The sequence below is a fragment of the Hyla sarda genome, chromosome 8 (assembly GCF_029499605.1).
Source record: "Hyla sarda isolate aHylSar1 chromosome 8, aHylSar1.hap1, whole genome shotgun sequence".
Classification (NCBI taxonomy): Eukaryota; Metazoa; Chordata; class Amphibia; order Anura; family Hylidae; genus Hyla; species Hyla sarda.
The window spans coordinates 57,132,533-57,143,647 of NC_079196.1; positions in this window are offsets into that span (position 1 = coordinate 57,132,533).

Here is an 11,115-nt window from a genome sequence, read left to right on the forward strand (position 1 = left end):
TTTTTGCACTTTCGTTTTTTCCTCCTTACCTTTTAAAAATCATAACCCTTTCAATTTTCCACCTAAAAATCCATATTATGGCTTATTTTTTGCGTTGCCAATTCTACTTTGCAGTGACATTAGTCATTTTACCCAAAAATGCACGGCGAAACGGAAAAAAAAATCATTGTGCGACAAAATGGAAAAAAACCCGCCATTTTGTAAATTTTGGGGGCTTCCGTTTCTATGCAGTGCATATTTAGGTAAAAATTACACCTTATCAATTTTCTGTAGTTCCATACGGTTAAAATGATACCCTACTTATATAGGTTTGATTTTGTCGCACTTCTGGAAAAAATCATAACTACATGCAGGAAAATGTATTTGTTTAAAAATGTCATCTTCTGACCCCTATAACTTTTTTCTTTTTCCACTTACAGGGCGGTATGAGGACTCATTTTTTGCGCCGTGATCTGAAGTTTTTATCGGTAGGATTTTTGTTTTGATCGGACTTTTTGATCACTTTTTATTCATTTTTTAATGGTATAAAAAGTGACCAAAATACGCTGTTTTGGACTCTAGAATTTTTTTGCGCGTACGCCATTGACCGTGCAGTTTAATTAATGATATATTTTTATAGTTCGGACATTTACGCACGCGGCGATACCACATATTTGTTTTATTTTTTTTACACTGTTTTTTTTTTTATGGGAAATGGGGGGTGATTCAAACTTTTATTAGGGAAGGGGTTAAATGACCTTTATTAACACTTTTTTTTACATTTTTTTTGCAGTATTATAGCTCCCATAGGGACCTATAACACTGCACACACTGATCTCTCATCCTGATCACAGGCGTGTATTAACACGCCTGTGATCAGTGTTATCGGCGCTTGACTGCTCCTGCCTGGATCTCAGGCACGGAGCAGTCATTCATCGATCGGACACCGAGGAGGCAGGTAAGGGCCCTCCCGGTGTCCTGTAAACTCGACTGAGCAGCCGGGTCACTTTCACTTTAGAAGCTGCGGTCAGCTTTGACCGCCGCTTCTAAAGGGTTAATACCGCACATCGCCACGATCGGCGATGTGTGGTATTAGCCGCGGGTCCCAGGCCGGGACCGATGCGATATGATGCGGGATCGCGGCGCGATCCCGCGTCATATCGCGGGAGCCGGCGCAGGACGTAAATATACGTCCTGCGTCGTTAAGGGGTTAAGAAATGTGTCGTGATTGTAACCAGGGAAGGTACGAGTGACCATGCGACCTACAGGTTGACCTATGGGACCCCTCTTAGTTTCCCCCATATAAGCCCTGGGTGGAGCTAGCTCGCTCTCTTATGCTCTTCTCTACTGAGTGCAGCAAGGTCAAGTCCTAGGTGTGTGTCTGGAGTCCAGAGGAGGCCAAAGTCTACCATGCAGCCATGGATCCACAAGTCCACTACCCCCCAGGTCCAAGTCAAAGCCTGTTAAGCTACAAACGTGGTAAAGCCTGTCATAGTCAGTTTCAGTCAAGTCAGTCCAAGTCAAGTCTGCTGCCATTGTTCCGTAACTTGGCGTCAAAGTCATTATTTGCCCCGTGCCTGGCTCAGGATCCAGTGGTATACCTTCTGGTCATGTAGAGGATAAACCATGCCCTGGCATCACAAACAGGAGGGGTTAATGCCATCTTCCCTTAGGGTAATTCTATCTGTCCTCATCACACCTTCACCACAACTTATATCAATTTATAAGAAAATGCAACTCAAATTAATACAACTAGTGGGCCCAACATCTTGTGCTGCCAAGCTGGATGCAGCAATCCGAGGCCACAGGACAACTACTGGTGCTTGGGTACCACACTACTGTGCGGGCACTATTAGTGCCTCACGCACTAAGAAGGGCAGCAGTAATACTGTGTGTGTGTGGGGGGGGGGGGGAATACGCTTTTAAACGAGGAGGGCAAAAAGGAAAGCACTATTACCATGTGGGGGTACAAAAGTGGGTGGTTTAAACAAGGTTCCTATACTATTAGTGTGTGGGCACAAAGGAAGGCACTATTACTATGGAGCACAAAGTAGGGATAAATATGTTGTGATGGGTCAAAAGGAGAATTCACTCTGTTCACTCACTATTATTTTGTGGGGTACAAATAAAATCCCTAGGATCAATGAACGGGGACTGCGTTATATAGAGGTATACTATTATAGAACAGAGAGTCAGACACTGCATCTAAGGGCCCAGCAAACTACAGATATTCCTCTCAGAATTAAAGGGGAATTCCAGTTATGCAAAGTTATAATACTGTGTAATATGTTTCTATAAACATTTTGGAAACCCCATCAGTTAAAAAAAGAAATCCAATTAAAATCCAATAACTGATGTACCATAGGTTCATGTAGGGAGATAATATAGGTAATCAAGAATGGGAAAAGGTCCTTTTGGATAAAAATCTTACTCCATGGTTTTTATTAAACAAATAGAAAAAAAAAACTTGTGTGAAGAAAGAATAAAATCCAGTTTGTGACCCACCTGTGGGTTCACACTGCAGAATTTCTGCCCCATAGACTGCAATGCATTTCTGGGTGGATCTTTTGGGAGATCTGGTCAGAAATGCATTGCCATCTATGGGGGCGGCAATGTAGTCCATGTGGTCCTAGTGCCACCGGCTCGATCTCTGGCAGAAATTCTGCCCAGAAATTCCTCAGTGTGAACCCAGCCTTAGGGTCTATTCACATGGCAGAATTCTGCCTCAAATTAAAGACCATAGACTTTTATGGGATTTCGCACTCCCATTCACACTTCTGAATTTCTTCTTGCGGAAATTCTGCTGTGTGAATAGACCCTTAGGCTTTGTTCACACTACCATCAGACAGGAAGAAAAAGCGTAGCATGCTGCATTAGTCTTATGACAACATTGGACACCTTAATGGAACCTGAAGGACTCGATTTAATAGGGTCCATTGGACTGAGCTGTTTGTCACCCAGTATCCCGGCATTGCTGTCATGCTTTCCACGGTGGTGTGAACGAGGCCTTATTGTAAAAACAATCCATGTAAAGTGTATGGCATGCTGCAAAAATGGCACAAATGTCAATAAGATAATGCTACTTACAAAATGTGGTATATACATGAAGACTTAAAGGGGTTATTTACCATGAGGTGATTTTAGTACGTACCTGGCAGACAGTAATGGACATGCTTAGGAAGGATCTGCGCTTGTCTTGGGGCTAAATGGCTATGTTGTGAGATTACCATAATACTGTGGCTAGCTTTTTGTGAACTTGTATTTCCTGTTTGACTTTTCTTTTTGACTACAAATCCCTTTGACTTTTCTTTTTGACTACAAAACTACACATCAGCCACCCCACCCATTGAAACATAAATGAGCTGCATCCATTCAAAAGACCTGTGGTTTTCAATCAGGGTGCCTACAGCTGTTGCATTAGTTGCAGATTGATCTCTCTCCCACCAAGCGATCGCTCCACCCATTGAATCAGACAGGCTCCCTGTCATCAGTTGACTAGTGAGTCAGGTCTCGGCTGCATTGCAACCTGGGAAAAATCTGAGACAACAGTCATTTTGTATGCTGTTAAAAATAAATATTGGGGTTAAAATCACAGAAGAATTGTGAGAAAACGGTCACACACAGGTACAGACACTATATTATTAACTACACTAACTTTACAGCCCCTGTAGCATAGTCAAATTAAAAAAATTCTAGGAATACGCCTTTAAATATGAAAAGATGTGATGAAATTGTGTATGCACACAGCCTTGCAGTCTTTCCTTTTGCACAATGTGTTTCTTTTTTCTTAGGTTTCCTCACAGCATTAAAGTTCCTCCCTTCTGTCAATTTTTGACACCACCACAAGAAGTCGAAATAGACATCCAGGGAACCCAGGAAACCCAGTTACATAAGGCACATAGATCTTTAAATGACTAACCACATTCAGCTTTTTGTTCCAGACTACTGACATATCACTGGCATTGGAACTCCGTGTATATCAACTACATGAAACTGTTGGGTTACCAAATAAATAGAACCAGAACTAGATTATAGGGAGGTATAAGGGGCAATGCTCTTTGGCCTCCTCCAATCTTAGGCCACCACTACTGCCTCTGAACAAATGACAGCACTGTAATCAGGGCATTGTGTAGCATTGTTTCACAGGTATTGTATCTAATAATCAGGGCACAGTAGGAGTAGGGTATTATTACTATGACCAAGCTATGTGGCGTCTCAATAATAATCTCATGCTGTGCCTTGATAAGTACAAACATTATAAAAAAAAAAAATAGTACTACACAAAGCCCTAATAACTACCTACAGAATCATTGCCTATATAACAGTGCTACACAATGCCCTGATAACAGTGCTTAGATCTAGAATATTTAAACCAGTCCGTTGTTAAGAGGATTGTTTAGTGGTTGCCCAAAATTGGTGGATGCCTAAGTGTCAGTACTACCTCCTCTTTTGGGCCACCACTACTTTCTGGACCATTGACTGTAGTTTTCTGTTTTCAAAGTTCTGGATCTATGCATTTTACCAGGACACTGTGTAGCAGTGGTATTGATTGAGTACAGTAGAGCATTATTATTTAGGAATCAATATCTGGACATACTGTACCATTGGCATTCATTTATGCACTATAAAGTGGTAGTACCTGGACCTTGCATAGTACTTTTACGTGTGCACCTTATGGTACTTCTGAAAAGTGGTTGTCTTACTGGTTAGAATATATTATAATCTGATTTTCCTTTGCTATGTCACCTTCTCTTTCTCCCACACTCTATTGCCCTAGGGCCTCCACAAATCTAAATCCAACCCTTATAAAATAAAAAACTGGATAAGCTGGGAATGTTAGTACCATTGGACAGCAGAGATTGTTTGTACCACTGGACCAACAGAGATTGTTAGTACCACTGAGCCCCCAAAGTTTGCTAGTACCACTGGACCACCAGAGATCATTAGGATCACTGGTAGTACTACTACCATCAGAGATTGTTAGGACTGCTGAGACCAACTCCATAACTACCCATCAGGCCCTTCCCTCCCCTCAAATAAAGAGGCAAAACAACAAGTGGGTAAGGGTCAGCCACAGCTTTTATTATAAATTAACATATTTAGGCCATAAGGCACACTGGTTCTAGACCGAGTTCATGCAGTCAAGCCACACTGACTCCAGTGTGCAGGTACATCCCCGAACTGTCTACAACTTTGCCTTCTCTGAGCACCCTCTGTGACCTTAAGAAGGAAACACCAGAACTGCCAAAAGAAACAACATGAAAACCTAACATATCAATCAGAGAGGGAGAACGAAACAACCTTCTGGACCAATGGGGGAGGTAGTGAAAGTGTGCCGAAACTGCGCTATAAGATACAGGGGGAAAGGACATGTGGCGCAGAAGAATGGGCCCCGCAGATGATTGGCCCTGACCTAGGGAGACCAACCTCCTCCCAGGAGCAGTGCCCTAACTAGAGCTGAAGGGGGGGGGGGGGGAAGGGGGAGAAGGGCACGGGGCCTGAACCAAACAGGGGGGCTCCCCTAGTCAGGCTTACCAGTCAGGGGGCAATCTAGTTAAACACAGCATGCCCCTCCATGCCACTGGACCACCAGAGATCAGTAGTACCACTAGACCACCAGATATGGTTGGCATCTCTGGACCAGCAGAGATTGCTAGTACCACTAAATCACCAGAGATCGTCAGAACCACTGGAGTATTGCAGACTGTGGGGAAACATGCTGGTGGTCTATTTGGGCAGTGATGACGAGGGAAAAGGTGTCAGTTCAATGTTGTTTTGGCTTCTGGAATGTATATTTGTGTTTGTCCTTTGGATTTTGAGGTAGTTTATTTATCTTTCTTTTTGCATGCACAAACATTTCTTTCAGCAGTTTCTATAACCAAGCATCATAAAGATAACAGGAAACCAGAGTACAGAAAAAGGAAATGGTTTTACAGCTACTGTGAAGAGTAAAATTAGAAAACGAATGTGTGCCCGAGAGAGTTCTCTGCCAGCACAACTAATCTCACCGGTGTCACATCCATTGTGGTTTGGGTTTTAAATGCTTCTTTGACTAAGAAGTTATACTATAAATGAAGTTTAATGTGGAACAAATATACAGAGACACTTTAAATGTAGCATCTAAAGGAAGAGACAAACGTTTCACGCTGATGGATGATTTCTACTGTCTGCTCACAGCTGCTCACGCTCTGGAATGAAGCAGAACTCTTAGTAGATGGACAAACATTTTCTGACTGGGCCTTAAACTAAACCTTGATATACTCCCAAGGTTCCATCAAAGTTACTGTTGTCTATGCCCATCCTATGGTGGATCTCAGAGGGGCAATTCTTGGCCATGACCTGACAACCCTCCCACCCAGGGAGCCACCAGCTATTGCAAAACTCCAACTTTCAGCAACTTCCAGCATGTACCAGTCACCAAATAAACTTTTCTAAACTAACTCAGGCTATGTTCCCTAACTATTCCTAACACCCTTCCCACCCTTAAAAAAATTTCAGAACTTTAAAAAGCTCTGTATCATATGTTTTATTCTTGCTCATTCAATCTCCCAGCAGGAGAAAGTGGGCGTTTCCCTGCAGGCATGACATCACTGAAGCCTGCTGAGGGATCACTTCCGCCCTCACATCGTTACAATGCTTTGATGAATAGAAGACCTCAGGCTCTGTGCAGCAGCTTTCAGTCTGTGTATCTTTCAGTGAGGCTCCTGCAGCTTTTAGTCTGTGTATCTTTAATTGAGGCTCTTTGCAACTGTCAATCAAGCTCAGTGCAGAGAAACACTTCCTGAGTTTGGTCTCCTGCCATTACAAGTAGAAGATCAAAATCTGAGATTTTGGCCAGACGGAATGTGTTTTGGCCGAGAATGGAGACCCCTGGTGGCCCGAAGTATACAGCAGAAAAACTAACATAAAGGCCCTCATTTACTATTGCAAACCCGACATGTTTTGTCGGGTTGTGCGCCAGATTCTGTCGCATTGAGCCAGAAATTCTGTCTGCGCCAGATTTTGCGCCAGAATTGAAAAAACCCTGACTAACTCTCCATTTTGCTAAGAAAACCTGGGGAAAGGGGGCGTGGTCTCCAAAAAGGGGCGTGTTACCGACATTTTTACAAAAAATCTACATATTTACTAAGGTTTCCACAGAAAATGTGGTGGATTTCAGAAAAACCCGACAGATCTGAGCATTTGTAAAAAAAAAAAGCAAAGTGTAGGGAAAGTGCAAAATGTAGGGAAACCTTAGTAAATACCGTGGAAAATAAATTGTAGGGAATTAAAACCCACAAAGAAACCTACACAACACTCTTAGTCAATGAGGGGCAAAATGTTATTTTTTTTTTTTTTTAAATCAAAGCCAAATACAAAAGTTATTTATTTAGCATAAGGAATCAAGTTTTTTTTTTATAATAAACTTTATTTTCTTATAAATTTCATACATCAAAAGCATTTCATACATCAAAAGCAACAATTACAATTCAAATGCTCCTATGGGATAACAATGATCAATGTAAAAGATCTGTGTGTGCAGTGTTATAGCCTCCTATGGGCTATAACACTATGGGCTATAAAGCTAATAAAGATGATTTAACCCCTTCCCTATTAAAAGTAATATTTAAAAAAAATTATTTAAAAAAATAATTATTTAAATAATTATAAAAAAAAAAAATCAGTATAAATAAAAATAAACAAATGTGGTATCACCACGTGCAGAAATTTCCGACTTGTAAAAATATATTGTTAAATAAACCGCATGGTCAATGGTGTATGCGCAAAAAAATTCTGAAGTCCAAAGTAGCGTATTTTTGGTCACCTTTTATAGAATGAAAAAATGAATAAAAAGCAATTAAAAAGTCCAATCAATACAATGGTACCGCGATAAACTTCAGATCACGGCGCAAAAAATTTGCCCTCATACCGCCCTGTACGCAGAAAAATAAAAAGGTTATAGAGGTAAGAGGATGACAATTTTAAACGTATACATTTTTCAGCATGTAGTTATGATTTTTTCCAGAAGTAAGACAAAAGTAGGATATCATTTTAATCATATGGACCTACAGAATAAAGAGAAGGTGTAATTTATATTACAAATTTACTGCGTAGAAACGGAAGCCCCCAAAAGTTACAAAATTTAGTTTTTTCTTCAATTTTGTCACACAATGATTTTTTCTCTGTTTTGTTGTAGATTTTTGGGTAAAATGACTGATGTCATTGCAAAGCAGAATTGGTGGTGCAAAAATAAGCCATCATATGGATTTTTAGGTGCAAAATTGAAAGAATTATGATTTTTTAAAGGTAAGGAGGAAAAAATGAAAGTGCAAAAACACTCTACCAAAACCTGCTGAGACCTAGTTTTTCCACAGTAACCACATTTCCTTTTCCTTATTTCTTGTTTTCCTGTCCTTATATAGGATTTCTTCATATTCTTTTAAACTTATTATGATGGGAAAAGTGGCAGATGTCACGTGATAGCAAGATGTGAACCTGTCAGCTCCGGACCCGCAACTCACTTCTCTCTCTGATGATTCCTTACTTGGCCGGGATGGCTGCTGGAGCCAGATGTGGTACGTGTTGCGGGGTCCCCTGCTATTTGGGCAGGGTGGAGCAGTGGTCTCCGACATGGATGCGGTGGTGGCGGTGCGGTGCCATGGCACGGTCTGTGGAATATTAAAAATCATTTTAAATGACAGTGCCCATTTAAAGGGAACCTGCCATGAGATTTTACCATAAAAAACATGTGGCAATGTGTTATATATGGTAAAATCTTCTTTGTCACCATCCCCCAGAAACGTTTCTTCTTGCGAGGATGGTGAGGATATGAAGTTAGAAAATGTCCTCTGCCAGCCCCGTAAGTAGTCCCATGGGCGGGGAGTGATACTCACCTAGTCTCTCTGCTCCGACTGTTATCACACTCCCTCAGCGCTCAGTGTAATAACAGCCCGGGCATGGACCACGTCATCGCTCTGCTCCGTCTCCCTAGGGCAGAGTAGTGAAAAAGGCTGTTAATCACACTGAGGGGGCGTGATTACAGTCAGAGAAGAGAGGACAAGGTGAGTATAGTCCCCTGCCCGGGGGACTACTTACAGGGCCAGCGGGGGAGACTTTCTAACTTGATATCCTCACCACCCCTGCAGGCAGGAACATCCCCCAGGGATAGTGAGAAAGAAGGCTTTACCATGTGTAATCACAGATGAATGACTCTTCCTTTTGAAGGAATTACTTGCTTGATAAGTGTGAGTTAGTTTTTTTTTCTTCTGGAGGAGAGCTAATTTGCATAATGTTTTCCCATGGAGCATTGTTTAAAACTGGATCTCTTCAATGCAAGTCAGTACTCCCCCCTGATAAGGTGCAAGCACATTTAAAGTCAAGTGTAGTACCTTTCCTGTTAGTTGGCGGTGTGGAAGACCACAGTAGGACGGGTGTACCAGGGATGGCTGTATAGCACAGCAGTCATCCCTGATGATACCTGTTCCCTGCTGGATCTGGCCTTAAGGTCCGGGTAGAGTGAAGGCCGAGGTGCACAAGTGCCCTGGGAGTGGTGACCCCAGGGTGCCGGAATTCACTTGGGATTGGCAACCCCACTTGAATGAAAGCACATAGCACGCACTTTTTTTTCTCACTCTTCTGGGCACTCACCCTTAGTATCCCGTCCTTCCGGCTAGGATCGGGGAATTTTTATAGATCCGGTCGGAGGTCCGGGCAGTATTACACACTGCGCACATCCACTTATTTATTTATTTTTTGTCACTGTGTCCACTTTTTGTGTTCATTTGTTCACTAGGATTTGGTAGGGTGCGGTAGCCATTCTGGGTGTCCCTCCTGCCGGTCTAGGGGAGGTGTGTGTGGCCATTAGGTTCCTCACCTCCCTGCTATATCCCGTGGCATTCTGTTTCGGCAGGATGCCAAACCGTTTTTACTGGTTCCTTGGTGACAACCTGGTTAACGCCTAGTTGTTTGCCGGGAACACTTTCGGTCCCTGAGTAGCTTTGGCGAAAGGGGACATCGTACCTGGAACCTCGCAGGTGCCTTTTGGCTCGGAGGCGAAGGGTTTGGTTTGTTGCGGGGCCTCTCTCCTTTCGGAGAAGGGCTTGCGATAGACCGCATCCTCGTGCACATTTTTTTTGTGTGAACACTTGCACTTTTTACTTGCACTTGGGTGATTTGAGAGCACGTACCTCGGCTTTCAATAAAAATTTACATATTAATTGTCTGTGACTCCATTTCACTAGGATGTAGTGTCACAGAAAATTAACATGTAAACTGAGCCGAGGAAGCCCCGCCCCTACGCACGATTCGCTGAATTTAGCAGGAACTTCTGGGGGACATATCTCAGGACCTATTGGACATATTTAAGTAAGTGACCCCACGTTGGACTCCTGTTCACCCACACTATAACCCAGTTTATTTGGTTTGGTGTGGGTGAATAGGCTGACAGTTTTCCTTTAAACTTTTTCCTTCTACAATGCCTCTCTTATTCATTGTGGTGCTGTAGCTGATCTCCATGATAAGTTTATATCCAGCCTGATTCATCCTGTTACAGAGATTGGAGGTCATTGATCGTTTGATGTTTTATTCTTTAACATATAATCTACAATTTTATCAATTGTTTTCTTATTTTATTTGTTGTTATAAACCTTTGAACTATGGAGCACTGTATTTATTAGAAAGCCAGTTGTGCTGATACAGCCCAGGAAATTCTCCAGAGATGAGACTGAGCGCTGGAACACTGAGATTTTCGGAAGATCAAAGCACTTCCAGATGTTGGTTATATACTAGAAGGCTATGGCTGCAAACGCTAGGGGTTTGAGGGTTATTTTATATAACCCTATTTTCTTAATATTAAATGGGCAAATTAAAAAAAGAACCCCCACAAAAAAGGAGTAAAATGTGCAGTAAATAAAAAAATTTATGATTTAAAATAATTGGAGCATTAATTGGCTGAAGTAGGATACTTTTTACACCGATTTTGACATGACTACTAAAAGGCTGTGATCATGAGAATTTACAATGTCAAACTATTAGATCGGTGGGGGTCCAACTCCAAACACCGCCATCAATCAGCTATATAAAGAGGCCACAGTGTTGGTGTAAGTGTTGCAGCCTCTTTAATGTTTACTTCTTAAATGTTTACTTCTGCAAGCTGAT